The 17,396-nt window shown below is 38.1% G+C and overlaps 1 pseudogene; it reads left to right on the forward strand.

Annotated features, from left to right (window-relative positions):
• Positions 1-7,865: 7,865 nt before the first annotated feature.
• On the forward strand, positions 7,866-7,979 carry LOC121103584 (annotated as a pseudogene).
• The last annotated feature ends 9,417 nt before the right edge of the window (positions 7,980-17,396 follow it).

Raw genomic sequence — 17,396 nt, forward strand, 5'->3', positions numbered from 1 at the left:
CCATATCCATTAGTTTTGTGGCAGAATCCACAGACTCATTGTCTTTTCTTTGCTGGGGTGTTTCTCCTTCTCTTCATTCTGATGAGGAGAGATTGCGGGGTTGTCCAAAGCCCAAATTATTGACCAGGACCCATGCAGTGCGCACTTGGTTTATGGGGACCTTAGGGATGTGGGCTTCTTGATTTTTCAGCCTGCCTTCTGGGGGAGGGGCCTGCTGTGCCGATACTCAGGCAACCCTGTTTGGGTAGAGTCTCCATGTCCCCTGCGAGGGGGGATGGGGATGGGCACACTGTGAGCCAGTATTTCCAGGCTTTTGTTCTCTGGTGGCTTTCCCTGGCGGTTTGTTGAGCCTCTTCTGAGAGTCAGAGCAGTAGTAGCTGAATCTCAGCCTCTGTCTCAGAGCGGAGGATTCACAGACCTTTCTCCACTGTTGTCCTGGCCTCTTCAATTCTGTTTTTGTTGGTGCTGTTCAACCCTGCAGTGTCCCGGGATGTGCACCCCACAGCCATCGTCCCATCCCTCACTTCCAGGGCCCGCGGGTCTCTGTCCTTTGTGTTTCTAACACCGCCAGCCGCCCCTGCGCGCTCCAGAGCTCTGTTGCAGTGTGGTTCGGGCGCACTCCTGAGCTCCGGTTTTCAGACTGGTCGCGCATGTTCCCCGGCTAACAGTCTCTGTCTGCTTTCTCACCAGTGCCGGTCCACGTGTCTGCTGGCTTCCCAGTGCAGGTGGCTACCGCCTCCCAGCGCCCGAACACAGCGGCTCCCTCCCCCTTCCGTTTATCTTCCCATATCTGTGCGAGGTTTCACGGTTCCCCGCTTCGTACCTCAATACTCAGCGCTGGAGATGTTAATTTGTAGAGATCCAGATGTATCTTCCTGTGTCTCAGGCTGATTCTGTGGATGTTCAGGATGGTCTGGTACCTATCCAGCTCTACTCAGGGGCCCAGCTGAAAAAGGGGACCCCTACTCCTCCGCCATCTTAACTTGATCCTGGCCTGAAGGGTTTTAATCAGGAAGGATGCTGTATTTTGTCAAATGCTTTTTCTGCTTCAATTGGGAGGACCATATGATTCTTGTTTCTCCTCTTATTAATGTGTTCTATCACACTGATTTGCGAATGTTGAACCACCCTTGAATCCCACAGATGAATCCCACCTGGTGTTGGTGGATGAACCTTTTAATGTAGTGTTGGATTCTATTAGCTAAGATCTTGTTGAGAATTTTGGCGTCCATATTCATGAGGGATATCGGTCTGTAATTCTCCTTTTTGATGGGGTCTTTGCCTGGTTTGGGGATCAAGGTAATGCTGGCCTCATAGAATGAGTTTGCAAGTTTTCCTTCTGGTTCTATTTTTTGAAACAGCTTCAGGAGAATAGGTATTATTTCTTCTTTGAATGTTGGTAGAATTCCTCTGGGAAGCCATCAGGCCCTGGACTCGTTTTTTGGAGGTTTTTGATCACTGCTTCAATATCGTTACTGGTTATTGGTCTATTCAGGTTGTCAGTTTCTTCCTGTTTCAGTCTTGGTAGTTTATAAGTTTCCAGAAAGGCATCCATTTCTTCCAGGTTGCTTAATTTATTGGCATATAGTTGTTGATAATAATTTCTAATAATTGTTTGTATTTTCTTGGTGTTAGTCATGATCTCTCCCCTTTCATTGATAATTTTATTAATTTGGGTCCTTTCTCTTTCCTTTTGAATGAGTCTGGCCAGTGGTTTATTGATCTTATTAATTCTTTCAAAGAACCAGTTTCTAGTTTCGTTGATTTGCTCTACTGTATTTCTGGTTTCTAATTCACTGATCTCTGTTCTAATCTTAATTAATTTTCTTCTCTTGCTTGGCTTAGGCTTACTTTGTTGTTTGATCTCCAGTTGGAAGTTGTACCTTACAAGGTGTAAGTATAGGGTCTGTATTTTAGATTTTTCTATTCTCTTGAGTGAGGCTTGGATGGCTATGTATTTCCCCCTTAGGACCGCCTTTGCAGTATCCCATAGGTTTTGGACTGATGTGTTTTCATTCTCATTGGTTTCCATAAATTGTTTAAGTTCTTCTTTAATTTCCTGGTTGACCCCAACATTCTTAAGCAGGATGGTCCTTAGCTTCCAAATGTTTGAGTTTCTTCCAAATTTTTTCTTTTGTTTGAGTTCCAGGTTCAAAACATTGTGGTCTGAAAATATGCAGGGAATAATCTCAGTATTTTGATATCGGTTGAAACCTGATTTGTGACCCAGTATGTGGTCTCTTCTGGAGAAAGTTGCATGTGCGATTGAGAAGAATGAGTATTCTGTTGTTTTAGGGTGGAATGTTCTGTATATATCTATGAGGTCCATCTGGTCCAGTGTGTCATTCAAAGCTCTTTTTTCTTTGTTGATTTTCTGCTTAGATGATCTGTCTATTGCCGAGAGTGGAGTGTTGAGGTCCCACTATTATTAACGTGTTATTATCTATATGTCTCTTTATTTTGGTTAACAGTTGGCTTGTGTAGTTGGCTGCTCCCATGTTGGGGGCATAGATATTTGTAATTGTTTGATCCTCTTGTTGGATAGACCCTATAAGAATTATATAGTGTCCTTCTGTATCTCTACAGTCTTTAGCTTAAAATCTCATTTGTCCGATATGACAGTTGCTACCCCAGCTTTCTTTTGAGGTCCATTGGCATGAAAAATGGTTCTCCATCCCTTTGCTTTCAGTCTGGATGTATCTTTAGCTTCAAAATGAGTCTCTTGTAGACAGCATAGGGAGGGGTCATGTTTTTTATCCAGTCTGCAACCCTGTGGTGTTTTATGGGAGCATTTAGGCCATTCACATTAAGAGTGATTATTGAGAGAGATGATTTTAATGTCATCATGTTGCCTGTGAAGTCCTTGTTTCTATAAATTGTCTCTGTAAATTTCTGTTCTGCATCACTCTTGGGGTCTTTCTACTTTTATAGAACCCCCCCCCCCTTCATATTTCTTTCAGGGCTGACTTGGTGGTCACATATTCTTTCAGTTTCTGCCAGTCTTGGAAGCTCCTTGTCTCTCCATCCATTCTGAATGACAGCCTTGCTTGATACAGTATCCCTGGCTGCATGTTCTTCTCATTTAGTAACCTGAATATGTCTTCCCAGCCCTTTCTGGCTTGCCAGGTCTCTGTGGGCAGGTCTGATGTTATTCTGATGTTCCTCCCTCAGTGCGTAAGAAATCTCGTCCCCCTCGCCGCTTTCAAGATTGTTTCCTTGGTTCTAAGATTTCCAGCTTGTACTATTATATGTCGTGGTGTGGGTTTATTCTTATTGATCTTAGGAGGGGTCCTTTCTTCCTCTTGGACATGAATGCTTATTTCCTTCCCCAGATTAGGGAAGGTCTCAGCTACGATTTGCTCAAATATATCTTCTAGACCTCTCTCTTTCTCCACCCCCTTGGGGATCCTGATAATTCTGATATTGGAATGTTTTATTGAGTCAGTAATATCTCTCAGCTGAATTTCTTGAAATTGGATTCATTTTTCTCATGCCACCTCTTTTTCCTTCTTTTCTATCTTATCATCTAACTCACTAATTTGTTCTGCCTCGTTTTCCCTGGCAGTCAAAGCATCCAGTTTAGACTCCATATCATTCATAGCATTTTTAAGTTCAGCCAGATTAGATCTCTTTTCAGCCCTTAGAGATTCTATATTTTTGTTAATATTTTTCTTAAGCCTAGATAGCGCCTTGGTAATTGTTACTCTGAAATCCATTTCTGACAGCTTGGTTATCTCCATATCTATTAGTTCTGTGGCAGAGGCCACAGTCTCTGTTTCTTTCCTTTTTTGGGGGTTCCTCCTCTTAGTCAGTCTGATGAGGTGTGGTTGCAAGAATGCAAGAATGGTTGCAAGAATGTAGAGACCTGTTTATCTTCTGATATCTGCCTGCGGAATCACAGTTCCCACTTCCTACCTTGAGACCAACCACCGGATATGTTCTGTTTGTAGAGATCCAGATATATCTTCTTACATCTCAGGCTGATTTAGTGGGTGCTCAGAATGGTCTGGTAGATAACCAGCTCAATTCAGAGGACCAGTTGAAATGGGGTCCCCTACTCCTCCGCCATCTTTCCCCCTCCCCCAGTTAACCATAAATGTGAGGGTTTCTTTTGAACTATTTCATTACATACATGGCTATCCTTATGCCAATACCAGACTGTCTGAATTACCATAGTTTATAAATTTTGAAATCTTGTAGTGTAGGTTCTCTGTCTTTATTATCTTTTGAAAGTGGCTATTATAGGTTCTTTATATTTCCCCATAAAATTTGGGATTCATATGTTATTTTCTACAAGAAAGCCTGGGATTTTAGTAGGAATTTTTGTTGAATCTGTAGATCAATTTGGGGAGAAATACCTTCTTAACAATATTGAGTCTATTAGTTCAGGAACATTATATAGCTTTCCATTTATGTAGGTCTTCATTTTCTCTCCGTATCCTTTTTTTTTTTTGTCATACAGGTCTTATACTCTTTTTTTTAAGATTTCGTTTATTTATTTGAGTGAAAGATCACGCATGGGGTGGAGGGGCAGAGGGAGAAGCAGACTCCCCGCTGAGCAGGGAACCTGACATGGGGCTCTGTCGCAGGACCCCAAGATCCTGATCTGAGCCGAAGGCGGATACTTAACCCACTGAGCCACCCAGGTGCCCCCCATGTCTTATGCTATGTTGTTAAATGTATTTCTAGGTGTATTGTTTTTCTTTCTGTTGTAAATCAAAGTGTTTTTTTTTTTTTTTAAAGATTTTATTAATTTATTCGACAGAGATAGAGACAGCCAGCGAGAGAGGAAACACAAGCAGGGGGAGTGGGAGAGGAAGAAGCAGGCTCATAGCAGAGGAGCCCGATGTGGGGCTCTATCCCATAACGCCGGAATTATGCCCTGAGCTGAAGGCAGATGCTTAACCGCTGTGCCACCAAGGCTCCCCTAAATCAAAGTGTTTTATTAGTATTTTCATTTTCATAGTCTGCATGTAGTGTATAGAAATAGAATTGATTTTTGTGTATTAGCTTTGTATCAGTGACCTTCCCAAACCCACTTATTAGTTTTATAATATTTAGCCTTATAATATTTTGTAAGTCACTTTGTATTTTCTGCATCTGGTTGTTGTCATACTTTTTCTTAAAAGATCAAATAGTGATGATCTCAGGACTGTGGCCATGTGGTATCTTTTGCAAATACAGTTGACCCTTGAACAAAATGGTTTAACCTGCATGGGTACACTTATTTCCTTTTTTCCCCTGATAAATACAGTACAGTACTGTAAATGTATTTTCTCTTATGATTTTCTTATAACATTTTCTCTTTTCTAGCTTCCTTTATTGTAAAAATACAGTATGTAATACATATAACATACCAAACGTGTTAATCAACTGTTTGTTATCAGTAAGTCTTTCGGTCAACAGTAGGTTATTAGCAGTTTAGTTTGGGGGGAGTCAATAGTTACAGCTTTTCGACTGTGCAGGAGACAGCACCACTACCCCCTGTTGTTCAACTCTGACATGAAAGTGTTTATTGGCAATACGACATAAATGAATGGGCAGGGCTGTGAATCAGTAGTACTTTATTTACAAATTTACATGCTCTTTGTATTTTGCAGGCAAATGCAGGCTGTAGTTCTCTAATCCCTGTTTTGTATACATAGTTATGATATTTGCAAATAAACACCATTTGTGTGTGTGTGTTTCAGTTTATAATCCTTTCATATCTTGTTGTCTTTTAACATTGGATAGAAAATACTATAGAAGATAAATGAATATTGTAGGATCAGAAATCTTTGTCTTACTCCTTAGGGATAAAGAATTCAATATTTCACTGTTAAGAATAATGTTAACTGTAGAATCTTTTGTAAATGCTCTTTATCACGATAAGGAAGTTCTCTTCTAATCTTCCATTGTTGAGTATTTTTAAAAAATCTTGAATATCTATCAAGTGCTTTTTTATCATTCATGATAAAACATCATCATGAAATTTTTGTCCTTTATTGTATTAATTGGCTTTTAGCGCATTCTTGGGATAAATACCTTTGGTCATGTTTTATAACCTTTTTTGTTAGTTGCTGAATTTGGTTTGCAATTTTTTTTAAGTAAACTCTACTTCAGCCTGGGGCTTGCACTCATGACAGCAAGATCAAGAGTCACATGCTTCACTGATTGAGCAAGCCAGATGCCCCTGGTTTGCTTTTTTTTAGTGACCTCTGTGCCCAGCATGGGGCTGGAACTCACTCATGACCCTGAAATCAAGGGTTGCATGCTCTACTGCCTGAGCCAGCCAGGGGCTCCTGGTTTGCTGGGGGGGGGGGGGGGGGTGTTGTTGTTTTTTTAAAAAGATTCATACCTCTATGTTCATGGGTATCTTGGTCTATAACTTTTATGGTGTCTTTTGCTAGTTTTAATATTGGGGCAATACTGGCTTCATTGAATGAATTGAGAAGTATTCCCTCCTTTATTTTCTGAAGGAGTTTGTGAAGGATTGGTATTATTAAAGCAAACAAACAAACAAAAAAAACCCCATCTCACCAAGGAAGCCATGTAGGGCCTAGGCTTTTCTTTTGGGGAATTTTTTTTTTTTTTTAACTCTAAGACTGTGCCCATTTTCATTGTGGCTGCAATATTTTCTTTTATGCATCTGGATTTTGAATAACATTTAGAACATTTCCTTTTATTCAACAGCACACCAGTCCGTTCTCAAACATTTCCATTGCTCCCCCTCCATCCACTCACCACTCTCTCCAGTGACTCTTTTGTCTCCCCCCAAGCAATGTAAGTCTTCTGAATACATCTTCTGAAAAATCAAGGAAATATGACCAGCCCCCCATCCAGGAATACAATTTTCCAGTATCTGACTCTAAAGAAATGGAAATCTATGTTTTCCCTGATAGAGAATTCAAAATACTTGCAAGGAGGTTGAGTAAGCTGCAAAAAACAAACAAACAAACAAAAATAAATAAATAAAACCAAGCAGAAATACTGGAACTTAAGAATACAGCTAAATAATGAAAAGTGAAATACAGAGCATCAGCAAAAGAGATAACCAAAAGAGATAAACTGTGAACTCGAAGTCAGGCCAGTTCAAACTATTTAGAGAAGAACAAAGAAAAAAATTAAAATGGTTAAGAAAGCCTATATGAATTAAGGGAGGCCATGACAAAAAGCAATTTAGACATTGTGGAGTCCTGGAAGGAGAAGAGATGGAGAAAGGGACAAAAAGCTTATTTAGAGAAATAATGACTGAGAAATTCCCAAATCTGAGGAACAATTTGGACAGTCACGTTTAGGGAGCTCATAGGTCCCTAGATTTAACCAAAAGAGATCTTCTCCAAGATGCACTATAATAAAACTGTCTAATAACAAAGACAAAATTTTAAATCAGGAAGACAAAAAAGTCCTCATATACAAGGAAACACACATGAGGTTATCAGTGGATTTAACCTTGCAGGCCAGGAAAGAGTGGGTGTATATATTCTAATGCTGAAAGAAACAAGCTGCCAACTAAGAATATGTTATCTAGCCAAGCTTTGCTTCAGAAATGGAAGAGAGAGACTTTCCTAGATGAACAAAAAGCTGAGGGAGTTCATTACCATTTCACCTGCCTTACAAGAAATGTTAGAAGGAGTTATTCAAGCTTAAATAAAATGGCACTAATTAATAACATGAAAAAATATGAAAATATATAACACATTAGTAAAGGTATGTATATACTCAAATTCTGTTACTTGAATACTGTAATATGGTGCTCTTATAACCATTTGTTTTTAGTATGACAGGTAAAGGACAAAAGTACTAAAAATAACCATAGCTACAATCATTTGTTAATGGATACACATTAAAAAATGGTAAATGGTGACATGAAAAATGAAATGTGTGTGTTCACTTCGGCAGCACATATACTTAAAAATTGTTGGCATGATACAGAGAAGATTAGCATGGCCCCTGCAGAAAGGAGGACATGAAAAATGAAATGTGTGCATGGGAATGAAAGAGTAGAGTTTGTATGTGTTCTAAATTGATTTATCAGTGTAAAATAGACTATTATATCTGTAAGATGGTTTATGTAAATCTCATGGTAACCAAACAGCAAAACCAATAGTAGATACAGAAAAGATAAAGAGAAGGGAATCAAAGCATAGTACTACAGAAAATCCTCTATTCACAAAGGAAGACAACCAGAGGAATAAAGGAACAAGGCACTACAAAACAGCCAGAAAACAATAAAATGGCAATAAGAAGACCTTACCTATCAATAATTACCTTAAATGTAAATGGATTAAATTCTCAAACTGAAGGCATAGCGTTGCTGAAAGATTGTAAGAATAAGAACTAATTATATGCTGCTTATAAGAGACTCACTTCAATATTAAGGACATATATAGGATAAAAGTAAAGGAATGGAAAATGATGTTCCATGCAAATGAAAACCAAAATATAAGGCAACTGTTCTTACATCAGACAAAATGTACTTTAAGTGAAAAGCATTAAGAAAAGAAGGTCAATTCATCAAGAGGCATAACAATTGTAAATATGTATGTATTCAACATTGGAGTATCTATATTAAAAGAATAGTAGATATGAAGGGAGGAATAGACAGAAATACAATAATAGTAATGGTCTTCATTACCTCACTTTCAATATTGGATAGATCACCCAGATAGAAGATCAGCAAGGAAACACTGAACTTGAACTATCCTTTAGATGAAGTGGACCCCCTTTGCTCTGTTTACCCTGTGATTATTACCTTGTATAGGAGTATGGTACTTTTGTTATAATTGATGAGGCAACATTGATATATTAATTGAGGCTCATAATTTACATTTGGAATCACTGTGTTGTATAGTTGTATGAATTTGTAAAATGCATAATGTCATGTGTCATATAGCATCATGTTATATCATTACAACATCACACAAAATAGTTTTACTGCCCTAAAGATCCCCTATGCTCCAGCTATTCATCTCTCCCTCCTATTCCACGGCATCCATTGATTATTTCATTGCCTTTATAGTTTTGTTTTTACACAATGTCATAGAGTTGGAATCATACAGTATGTAGTCTCTTCAGAGTGGCTTTATAAAAAATTGACCCAGGATTTGTTTTAATCAGGTATGGTAAGACACAGACACAGAGATGACTGTCAGGAAGCAAGACGTTTTTATACTTACAGGAGGTACAGCGTGCAACATAGGCTTGCATGGGGAAGCACCAGCATCTCTTTTGAGGTAGAAAGAACAAGGAAAAAATGTGGACAAGAGACTTTACTGTGATTTCTGCAGAAAGGAATGGGTGGGATAGGGTAAGCAGGTTTAGGATTAATTAGTTTGAACAATCTCAGAAGGCTTTGTGGCAAAGCGTTGTTCCTAGTTGCTAGTATATGGCTCTGGGGTGATTAGGGCAAGGGAATAAGTGACCCTGAGTATGAGCCCAGTAAAGGAGGTTTAAGTTTATGCTCTGGTTGGTTAGTTTGCATGTGAAAGGCATACTGCCAGGTAAATTTTTACTATCTGTAAGGAGTTGGCTACCCTAGGAGACACAGGTAGCCACAGAGACACACACACTCCAGAGTCAGTAAGTCTCCAGGTGTGAAGGAATCAGAAACGCAGAAAATAAAAAGGCACTTATTTCATTCACTACGCAATATGCATTTATGTTTCATCCATGTGTTTTTGTGGCTAAAAGCTTAATTTTTAAAAAATCTTTGCATAATAATCTGCTGTATAGATGATAGCAGTTTGTTTTCACCTTTTAAAGACCTTTTAAGGACCTCTTCATTGCTTCCAGTTTGAGAAAATTTAAGAATATGCTATTACCATCCAAGTGTGGATTTTTGTGGACATAAGTTTTCTACTGATTTGGGTAAATATCTAGGAGAAAGATTGCTAGTTCATATGGTTAGGAGTAATTTTAGCTTTGTAAAAAACTGCCAAATTATCTTCCAAGGTGGTGGATCCATTTTCCATTCCTACCAGTAATGAATAAGGATTCTTGTTGCTAGACATCTTTGTCAGCATTTTGAATTTTAGCCATTCAGATAGGTGGATAGTGGTATCTCATTATTTTAATTTGCAATTTCCTAATTGCTGTAGGATGTTGAGCATCTTTATGTAAGCTTATTTGCTATCTGTATATCTTCTGTGAGATGTCTGTTTAGATCTTTTGTCTGTTCAGATCTTTTCTCTGTTTTTTAATTGGATTGTTTGCTTTCTACTGTTAGGTTTTAAGAGTTCTTTGTAGATTTTAGATTCAAGTCATTTATCATATGTGTTTTCCAAATAATTTTCTCCTAATCTGTGGCTAGTCTTTTTATTCTCTTAAGAGTGCTTTTTGCATAGCAGAAATTTTTAATGACATCTGACTTAACAGGTTTTATTTTTCATGGATCATGCTTTTGGTTTTTTGGTTTTTTTTTTTAAGATTTTATTTATTTATTCAACAGCGATAGAGACAGCCAGCGAGAGAGGGAACACAAGCAGGGGGAGTGGGAGAGGAAGAAGCAGGCTCATAGCGGATCCCATAACACTGGGATCACGCCCTGAGCCGAAGGCAGACGCTTAACCGCTTAACCGCTTAACCGCTGTGCCACCCAGGCGCCCCATGCTTTTGGTTTCTTAAGAAATCATTCCCAAGCCCAAAGTTACCTAGATTTTCTTCTGTTTTATCTTCTAGAAGTCCTTTAGTTTTGCATTGTACATTTAGGTTTGTGATGAATTTCGAATTTTTTAAAGAAGCTTAAAGCCTGTCCCTAGATTCATTTTCTTAATATGGATATCCAGTTGTTCCATCTTCATTTGTTGAATGATACCTTTCTTCATTGAATTGTATTTGTTCCTTTGTAAAAGATCAGTTGGGTCTATTTGTGTGGATTTATTTCTGAGCACTCTATTCTGTTTCATTGATCTGTCTATTCTTTTGACAGTACACAGAGTCTTGATTATTGTATCCTTGTAGTAAATCTTGAAGTCACTGTTAGCGCTCCAACTTCTTTATCTTCAGTATTGTGTGGACTTATTTTGGGTCATTTGCCTTTCCATATGAACTTCAAAGAGTCAGTCAACATCTACAAAATAACATGCTGAGATTTTGATTGATATAGTAATGATTCCATAGCTCAAGTTTGGAATAACTCATCTTAACAATACTGAGTGTTCCTATCTATGAATATTTTTTCTTTTATTTAGTTCTTTTATTTCTTTTGTCAGTTTTTTCTGTTTTACGTATATTTTTTAGATTTATTCTTTTTCTTATGTGCTAAATGGTTTTTAATTTTAATTTTATATTGTTCATTGCTGGTATGTAGGAAAGAACTTGACATTTGTATATATTAACCTTGTAGCTTGCAACCTTGACTATAATCACTTATTAGTTCCAGGAGTTCTTTGTTGTTGATTCTTTTGGAGTTTTGCATTGTCAACCATGTCGTCTGCAAACAAAGATGGTTTTATTTGTTCCTTTTTAATCGATGTACCTTTTAGTTTTTTTTCTTGACTTGTTCCATTAGCTAGGACTTCCAGCACAGTATTGAAAATAGTGGTGAGAATAGATAGGTTTTTGTAGATGTTCTTATCAAGTTGAATAAGGTCCCTTCTATTCCTAGTTTGTCATGAGATTTTTAATCATAAATGGGTATTTTTAAAAAATGCTTTTCTGCATCTATTGACATGATAATATATATGACTTTTCTTCTTTAGTCTGTTGATGTGTAAGGGATTACTTGATTTTGCAGTGTTGAGATAGCTTTGCGGGCATAGGATAAATCTCGATTGTATTGTATAATTTTATACATTGTTATATTTGATATTGTGTTTTGTTCGGGATATTTGTTTTATGTTCATGAGAGATACTACTATGTGATTTTCCTTTCTTATAATGTCTTTATGTGATTTTGCTAGTAAGGTATTGCTGGACTCATAAAATGAGTTAGGAACTCTTTCCTGTTATTCTATTTTGTGGAAGATACTGTGGAGCATTAGTATCATTTCCTATTTAAATGGTAGAATTCACCAAGTGAAACCATCTGTGCCTGACGTTTTCTGTTTTAGAAGGTTGTTAGGGATTCAGTTTCTTTAATAGGTACGGGCATAGATTTTCTTTTTGTGTGTGTATTTTGCTAATTTTAACCTTTTAGGATTTTGTTTAATCTAAATTATTTAATTAGTTTTCATACAGTTGTTCATAGCATTTCCTTATAATACTTCTAATTTCTGTGATGTCAGTAGTCAGGAACTTTTTCATTATGAATTTGAGTAATTTGAAGCTTTTCCTTTTTTTATTTTCATGATCATTTTAGATAAACATTTCTAATTTTGTTCTTTTAAAGAAATAAATTTTGGTTTTATGTATGTTCTTTTTTTTTCTATTCTCTCATTTATTTTTCACCTATTCTTGATTTCTTTAATTCCTTTTGTTTCAGGTTTTTCTCTGTAGTTAGTGTACAAAGTTAGGTTCTTCCTTTGAGATCTTTTAAAAATATTGGCATTTATAGCTATAAATATACCTTTATGCAGTGCTTTATATGCATCTCTTAAGTTTACTTTCATTCATCCAAAAGTATTCTAATTTTCCTCATGATTTTTTCTTTCACATTTTGATTAGTTAAGAGTGAGTCGTAGGGGCAGCTGGGTGGCGCAGTTAGTTAAGCATCTGACTCTTGGCTTTGGCTCAGGTCATGATCTCAGGGTTGTGGGATCAAGCCCTGCTCTGGCTCCAGGCTCAGTGGGGAATTTGCTTGGGATTCTCACTCTCCCTCTGCCCACCCCCCCGCCGTGCTCTCTCTCTAAAATAAATCTTTTTAAAAAGTGTGTTGTATAAGTTCCACATGGTTGTGATTTGTGATTTTTTTCACATTTTTGTTACTTCTAATTCATTATCAGAGTGTACTTCGTATGATTTTAATTTCTGTAGATTTATTGAGACATGGCATAAGGTATGTTCCTTTTTTCTTTTTCTTTTTTTTTTTTGTGGGGGAGGGGGCTGCTTCCAAATGTTCTCTTTTTTTTTTATTTTATTAGTCACCATACAGTACATCCCCAGTTTTTGATGCGATGTCCCATGATTCATTATTTGCGTATAACACCCAGTACACCATGTAATATGCGCCCTCCTTAATACCCATCAGCAGCCTATCCCAATCCCCCACCCTTTCCCCTCTGAAGCCCTCAGTTTGTTTCCCAGAGTGCACAGTCTCATGGTTCATCCCCCCTTCTGTTTACACCCCCTTTCATTCTTCCCTTCCTTCTCCTACCGATCTTCCTATTTCTTCTGTTCCATAAATGAGTGAAACCATATGATAATTGTCTTTCTCTGCTTGACTTATTTCACTTAGCATAATCTCCTCCAGTCCCGTCCATGTTGATGCGAATGTTGGGCAATCGTTCTTTCTGATGGCCAAGTAATATTCCATTGTATATATGGAAAAGGTATGTTCTATCCTGCAGAATGTTTTGTGTACTTGAGAATAATGTGTATTCTGCTATTATTGGTTAGCGTTTTTATTGATGTCTTTGATCTGGGTGGTTTATAGTGTTGCTCATGTCTTCTGCTTTTTGTTGAACATCTTCCTAGTTGTTCTAGCCATTATTGAAAGTGGTTTGAATGTTCTAATTACTGTTAAATTGTCAGTTGTTACTTCATGTATTTTGGAACTCTGTTTTTAGGTGCATTATTTGTCACTCAAGTATTTTTATGATAGTAGTTTTGAAATTCTTGTAAGATAATTCCAATATCTTTGACATCTTTTTAATGTTTTCCGATGGTCTTTTCTCATTTAAGTTGAATATTCCTCATTCTTGCTAGGATGAATAAGTTGTTATTGTACTCTGGTAATTGGTGTTATGACATTCTGGTTCCTGGGGAAATGTTACTTGGTGAGCTGGGATTTAGGCATGGCTCTATTCACACACATAGTTTATGGAGGCCCCCACTAGGTGGAAGGGGAAAAGGCCTTTGTTCCTGTTGTGTTAAGAGTGGTAGTCAGAGTCAGATTATACACTGCCTCTTCAAATGTCTGTCAACTAGTAGAGGGTGGAACAGCAGCTAGTAAGTGCCAGGTCACAATGATAATCAAGACCTAATCACACTCACACCCTCCCAGTGTACCCATCCACGAGGAGAAGATGAGGTGTGTTTTATTTCTGGGCTATGATGGCAGTGTTCCACTCACATCCTTTTAGGGTCCACATTATTGATGTGCCAGGATTGGCAGTCAGGTTTCTGCTCATACAGCAGCTGAATGCACCCACTGTTTGGGAGAAGGGACACTGCCTCTTTATTCCTGAGTTGGGATGATAGGGCTGTGCACACACGAAGCCTTTGCAGATACTTACTGGCAAGGGAGTGGTGCTGCTGGCTGTTGTGGAGAATGGTGTGGGAGACAGGCATTTCTCTTTACTGTTCGGTAAAACAGAGTTGGCATTGTCAAAGGGCTTTTTGTTCTGCAGGGCTGCAATCTTTTCAGCCCTTCGTTTGAGGAAAACAGGCATATCATGGGTGTTGTTTTCTTGTTAGTATGTGGTTTGTTTTTTTGGTAATTGTTTACATCTGGTGACATTTCCAATTTACAAGGTTCTCTGATACTCAGGCCTGAAGCCAAAAACAAAACAAAACACAAAACAAAACTAAACCCAGCTCTCCTCCAAGGAAGTCACCACTGGGTTGGGTTGTTCCTTAAGTCCCAAAGTCCATAATCAGTTTGCTCCCACTTCTGTTTCAGATTCTCATTGTTTCATGTATTTATCCCCATAGACCTTATGTCTAATAAGTGGGGAGGAATAGGGCAAAATATGTTTACTCCATTGTGTCCAGAACAATGTTTTTTTTGTTTTTATCTTTGCTCTTTTGCATGTAGGATTTTTGGGGTTTTTCTTTCTGATGCTGTTAGGATTCTTCTGTTATTACTGATTTAAGTCAGTTTGGTTATCATTTAGGTCAGCTTTGGTGTGACTTGCTTGGATGAGTTGAACTTCCTGGGTATGTGGGTTTACAGTGTTCACCAAATTTGGAAAACTTACTTCTGTAAATGTCCCCCCCCCCCGCTCATTCTTTTTGCTCTCTTCCAGGGATCCCAATTACAAAAATTAGTTGATTGCAGTTATCCCATAGTTTTTCTGTTACCTAATTTACTAGTCTGATTTTCTGATCACCTTGTAGTTTTTGTTGCTGTGTTCTCAAGCTTAATGTTTTCTTTCATAGTGTCTACTCTATTAATCTCATCGACTGTATTTTTAAATCTTAGACATTTTTTAATCTCTAGAATTTTGTTTAGGTCTTTTTAATATTTACTACATCTTAACATGATTGATCTCTTCTTCCTTGTTGGGCATGTGGAAAATAGTTTAGATGGTTGTACTGCCAGTATCTATTGCCAAATATAAAATCTAGCAAATCAAATATAAAATCTATTTTTGTCATTTTTGGATGTGTTTCTATAGATTTTTCTCATTATACTCCTGTATTCCTGCATTCTGACACTCCTGTTTTTGTTTTTCCTACCAGCTACACATCATAAAATTTGCCTTGTGCTTGGTATTTTTTGTATTTCTAGAAATATACTCAAGCTTTGTTCTGGAATATATCTATGTTACCTGGTTAATAGTTTTCTCCTATTAAGATTTCCTTTAAACTTTATTAGGTGGGACCAGAAAGCCTTTAGTACTAACTTGCTTCTCTATTGAGGCAATAACATTTCAAGTAATCTAACCAGTGCCCTGTTATGTTATGAAGTTTACCTCTCTAGATGATGGGGACACAATATATCTGGCTGTGTGAGCTCCCAAGGGTTACCCATGCTTTTGCTAGGTATTTCTTTTGTTGGCTTCAGGTGGTTACCTCCATGCACTGATCAAGACTTGCTCTAGTAGTCTGCCCTGCAGACTAGCTTTCTCTGCCTCCCTGGACTCTCATCTCCATCTTGGCATCACAGTGCTCCCCCTGTATTCCTCCTCCCTGTGCTGAGATGTGAAAATGCCTACTAGGAATTAAGTGGAGTCAAAAGTATGGATATTACATTTGTTTACACTTGGTTAGGTGTTTCTGTTGTCTAATGTTAAATATCTGAAAACAATTGCTGCTTGTATTTTATCTAGTGTTTTGTTACTTTAGCCAGGAAGGTAAATCTAGTCTATTTTCCATTTTGGCTGCAAACAATATATTTTTCTTTAAGTTCTAGACTTAGAGAAAAATTATAATAATACAGAATTTCCATACATTCTTCTTCCAGTTTGCATAATATTAACATATTACATTACCATAGTACAGTGATCAAAACCAGGACATTAACATTGGCATAGTACTATCAATTAAGTACTGGCTTTTTTTTTTTTTTAAGATTTTATTTATTTAGAGATAGAGAGTGGGGGGAAGAACAGAGGGAGAGGGACAAGCAGACTCTGCGCTGAGCACAGAGCCCAATACAAGGCTCAACCCCATGACCCTGGTATCATGACCTGAGCTGAAATAAAGACTTGGGCACTTAACTGACTGAGCCACCCACGCAGGAGCCCCTAAAGTACCAGATTTGGCAGAGAGAGACAGCCAGCGAGAGAGGGAACACAAGCAGGGGGAGTGGGAGAGGAAGAAGCAGGCTCATAGCGGAGGAGCCTGATGTGGGGCTCGATCCCAGAATGCCGGGATCACACCCTGAGCCAAAGGCAGATGCTTAACCACTGCGCCACCCAGGCGCCCCTAAAGTACCAGATTTGGATTTCACCAAGCCTTCTCCACTAATGTTCCACAGATTAGATCCAAATCCAAATTCCTGCATTGTATTCAGTTGTCAAATGTCCTCAGGCTCCTTCAGTCTTTTGGGAGTTTTTCATTCTACCCTTGCCACTCATGACCTTGAAAGGTCATGTATTTCTGGAGTACTGGGTGAGTTATTATATAGTAAGTTTTTCATTTTCAGTTTGTCTGCAGTTTCCTCATGATTACATTATGGTTATGCTCCGCCCCCCCTTAAGTCAGAATACTAGTCATGTGGTATGCCCTTCTTAGTGCCTCACTTTGGGTGAGCATCACATGCTGATGTCTTATTACTGGTGATCATTTCAAAAAGGTGGTATATGGACTATTTTCTCCTTGTAATTATATATTTGGGATAGATACTTTGATAAAATTCTAATGGCCTGTTTCTCTTTAAACTTTTGCCTTCGGGGGCGCCTGGGTGGCTCAGTCGTTAAGCGTCTGCCTTTGGCTCAGGGCGTGATCCTGGCGTTCTGGGATCGAGCCCCATGTCAGGCTCTTCCACTGGGAGCCTGCTTCTTCGCCTCCCACTCCCCCTGCTTGTGTTCCCTCTTTCACTGGCTGTCTCTCTGTCAAATGAATAAATAAAATCTTTTAAAAAAATAAAATAAAAATAAACTTTTGCCTTCATTTTAGCATCCATCAATGAATTTTGTGTATAATTATTG

Source organism: Ursus maritimus, unplaced genomic scaffold, assembly GCF_017311325.1.
Source record: "Ursus maritimus isolate PB19 unplaced genomic scaffold, ASM1731132v1 scaffold_19, whole genome shotgun sequence".
NCBI classification, from domain to species: Eukaryota; Metazoa; Chordata; class Mammalia; order Carnivora; family Ursidae; genus Ursus; species Ursus maritimus.